This window comes from Paramisgurnus dabryanus, chromosome 18, assembly GCF_030506205.2.
Source record: "Paramisgurnus dabryanus chromosome 18, PD_genome_1.1, whole genome shotgun sequence".
NCBI lineage: Eukaryota > Metazoa > Chordata > Actinopteri > Cypriniformes > Cobitidae > Paramisgurnus > Paramisgurnus dabryanus.
Genome location: NC_133354.1, coordinates 8883156 through 8887593, shown reverse-complemented (window position 1 = coordinate 8887593; position 4438 = coordinate 8883156). Strand labels below are relative to the sequence as shown.

The 4438-nt window shown below is 37.3% G+C and overlaps 1 long non-coding RNA gene across 1 annotated transcript; it reads left to right on the top strand.

Moving 5' to 3' along the window:
- The first annotated feature begins 2417 nt into the window (after window positions 1-2417).
- Window positions 2418-4181, top strand: LOC141281008 (uncharacterized). The gene is made up of 2 exons (XR_012335361.1): window positions 2418-3435; window positions 3882-4181. It is a non-coding gene; the product is annotated as an uncharacterized lncRNA (long non-coding RNA).
- Window positions 4182-4438: the final 257 nt, after the last annotated feature.

Genomic DNA, 4438 nt, shown 5'->3' with positions numbered 1-4438 from the left:
TTGAAGCCCAATTAATTGAGCTGATTGATGCATCGATGGGTTTGGATGATGGGTGAGAAATGGTGGGCGCATAAAATATTTTAATAGAAATGATGTGACAAGGACGTTATGTCTAGCTTTTATGGTGTTGAGGTCAAGTTGGTCATTTGGGGTATTGGTGCAGTAATTGTTTGCTTAATCCTGATGTTTTTTTCTAAGGGTGGTTTTGTTTCAACACTGAGGTGAATTCTGTTGGATGTCATGAAGGAGATACAAACCTAAGTGTGGTTAACAACAGGTGTCTGTAGTTGGTGTGGAGTCAGTTACAATTCGTGATTGGTATAACAGACTTGCATTTATACTCAAACTATCATTTGTGTCTGTTCCTTCATGTGATATATTTGAATGTTCATATATTTTTAGAAGAAAATGTCCTGGAAGGCATTTTGTGAAACTTTTGTGAAAATGCATGCAGGGAATGAGTTAAGTAAGGAATAATTGACGACGGGCCATTGAATTATAAGAAAATAATACACCCAAGGTGGTAATGCGGAATGACGCGAAGCGGCAATTATTCCGCTTATACCACGGTTGCCACAAACATTGCTCTGGTGCCTATTTTTAAGACATTTGAAAATTTAGGTGTGCGGTTATTAAAAATAATGCATACCCATGTAACATTTCTCAACCAATCAGAATAAAGCATTTAACAGACCCTGGGTATAAGGTAAAGTAATGTACCCAAAAAGGTACAATGTTGTTTTTTGTTTTCTATACTTGTAAAGGAACAACATTGAACCTTAGGCTAGCACCCCAGTGACAGAAAAGGTACAGTTTTGTGCTTTTTTTCTCACAGTAAAAAAACCCTTTCTTTATCACCTTTTTATAGTCTGTAGAATCATTTCAGGGTTTCCCGCAGAAAATTTGTTAGTCAAGGTGGTAGGGTTTGACTGGTGGGCGGGGCCAAGGGCGGGGCAATCAAATGGGCATGTGTCATGATGAAAATTAAAATATTTTTATAAAATAAATAAATATTTATTTTTTAAACACTCAAATAAAACTTAATTTTTAAGAAACTGTGACAAAAAAATGAACACATAATAGATTATTAATGAATTTTAATATTTTTAACAGATACCTCTAATGGGAATAGCTGCGTTATGAAGTGAAACTAAAGGGTTAATAAACACAAACTAAACCAGATGTTGTAGATCGTCTGTCGAACGATGATAGATAGCGCAAAAATGGTAAAAACTGATTATTTCCCAATATTAATTACATTATCTTACAGGAGTGTAAATGTAGCATGTAAATAATGCACATGAATAAAGTGAGCAAGAGCGCTCAACAATTATATCGAATCAACAGAAACGTGAAACCTTAGCAGGTTGCTCAAACAACAAAATCACCAGCTAACTTACTTTAAAATTAGAAGAACTAATACAATAACAGGCTTGAATAACCCCAAAACATAAGTCCACTTACAGTTCTCACAGACACGTGTTTTATCAACTGGCTATCCTCCAGACATGACGGAAGTCTTATCTCATTTCGGCCGTGTGGTGCGCGTGCACGCTCGCGGTGTGAAGCACGTCCGCGCTATTCTCCGAGATGTTTTATCAACTGGCTAGTTATCCTCCAGACAGTGACGGTGCAGCGATTTTTTTTTTCATTGACAAGTAAGTTAAGGCGGTAGGGTTTCCAAGCTTAGGCGGGCCGCCTTAACTGAAATATGTTACGGGAAACCCTGCATTTTTCAATACAGGGAGGCCTTTGGTGCAACAGAACGGTTTTGTGGAGGTTCTTTGTGGAACCATACAGCCCAGTTAAGAGCCTTTTGGGAACCTTTACCGTGGGTTCACACCAGCCACGTTCGAGGCGTCAAATTCGCGACTACCAAGTCTAGTTTGCAACTTGAACATTTTGAGTTTACTCACTTCATTCACACGTGAAATTCTAGTAATCTAGACATTCAAGCGGAAATTTGCGTCATGGGAGGGGCTTCTGCGACCCCGCTTGCTTTCTGTAATCATGTCACTACTAGAGCAAGCTCCTGATTGGTTAATGCGGGGTGTTTTTCCACCGAAGTTAAAAATTTTCTAAACTAAACCCTAAGGTTTTGTTTTGTACCTTTACAGGTAGACTAACCATAATACAATATTGTACCATTTTGGGTACATTACTGTTTTTGTACCCCTAACATTAAACTTGTACAAAATAGGTCCTTAAAGGTACACAATAGGTCCAGCATAGGTACAACCTTTCAGTGGATTCTATACCCATAATGAACCGTTGAGGGTACCATCTCAGTGACAGAGAAGGTACAGTTTTTACAGTTTAGACAGTGTGGGGTATATATTTTGACTATTTGTCTAACAGTATTAGTGTCATATAATTAGATTTTTTTTTTTTTGAGATTGTAGTACTTAACTTAACACGCACCGGCCCGGCGGCGGTCCCTAGGGGGCGTTTTTACGTGTTTTTGTACTTTGTTTAACATCAAATATTCAATCAACAATCATAAACTTTACATTATTTGAAAGTTTAAACACTCAAAATTCATGTTCTGAGCTTATTTTTGCAATCAATACACTGGTGTGGATAAGATTAAATAAAATGCAGACGGAATGCATATAAAAAAATTTGTGGGTACTCACATGTCTTGCCATATGGTTCTGATCATCTCTGACAATTCCCAAAAACTTCAACGTACATTGCAACGTAAGGGTCCACTCTTCAAAAAGCATCCCACGTTTTAATCCAAAACAACGAAAAATAGTGATAAATCCAGCAATACCCTCCTTTATTTACATCCGCGCTTCCGCTAAGTATGATCGATCATGTTTATTTTCTATCAAATATCGAGTTTTATCAGTGAAAATCCATCTCTTCCTGCTTCGTTAGACTCTTCCGATAAATATCCCGCCCTATTTTTCTGTTTTGTTCAATCAGATAAGGTTTGACAACTCAAAATGAATCGGGAACACCGATTTGCCCAGACAGATGTCCTTCAGCTAACCATAGGCTTTTGACTGGATTACGCCAAAACAAAGCCAGCCAATGCTTAGCCAGCAAAGTTTTGATGGGCAGGGGTAGTAACCAATCATGAAACGATTACAAGGATTCAACTTACGTCAGTAAAGTGTACTTCTGCGCAAATCTACAGAAGCGCATGGAGAGGAATGCCCACGCCCCCTCCCTGCGCGTTTGTTTGTTTGGGTAGCATAGCAGCCGGCTAGGCTCTCCGGAGCCGCTGAGAAACCTCTCAAAGGTTAGATATAACATCTCCATTGTGGATTGTCGACTGCAGAGGACTTGTTTGTGTTGAGAGTGTTTTGGAGAAGTTGATAAAGAGCATGATCGCGGAGCAAAGATACAAGATTGGATATAAACGAAACCGCGTCGTCGACGAGAGATGGACCGGACTATGAGCTCAGCTGCGCTCGCTTGGATAAAGTAAGTGGATTCTTTTGTTCATTAGTTATTTTACGTTACATTTCTAGTTTCTTGTTAGCTGTTTTGATTATAAAGTAACAGTGGAGATGACTAAAATACGAGTTTTACATGGTTTCATTTTCTATGACATGTTATATAAATGAATCATTTTTATAGCTATATGAATCAAATGCACAGAATATACAAACTAAAAACAAGATATGTGGTGGAAAATATGAGTATTACCAGCTGAGAAATATAGGTTATTTGGCAAACATAAGACATTTGTAATTATAAATATATTCATGTAATGTGTGTATGTGTGTATGTATTATGTTCATGTATATTACATCATAGTTTCTCATACAAATAGTTGTATGTCTCTAACTTTTGACTCAAACTAAAATCCTCTCTTGCTTTGTGTGTGTCTGTGTTGTGTTGTGTTGTGTTGTGATGTGATGTAACAGGTCTTCAGCTGACATCCAGAGGAGGACTGGAATCTGGAGTGCATTCATGAGCGACCACATTCAAAATAGCAAGTATTTTGTTATAATGTGCAAATGTTTTTTTCTGAAATAGTTTTTTCTATGTGCTTTGGTGGGCAGAGAAGTTCTGAATTGATATACATCATGTAATATGTAGTCCTGACTCATTTTCTTTTGATAATCATGTCATTTTGTTATCATGTGTATATTTGGAGTTTCCAAGTGCACTTTTTCTGAAAGGACGCCTGGACTTTTTTGAAATAAAAGCTCACAGAAACAACATTTTTTGGAGTATCATTCTCAAATTTGAATCACAGCATGGTCAGACATTCAGTTTACCTATATGGTGTCCCCAGGTGTCTCAGATGACCATTTCATACCTTTTTTGCTAAGTGAATGTTATTTAAAGAAAAACGGAAGTCATTTAATGTATATTTTACCTTGTTTTACTCTGTTTCTTTACTACTCTGAGTTGTTATGACTATTAGGCAACAATATGTCAAGTGTCTAGTTTCAAACAAGACCAGAATTATGAATAT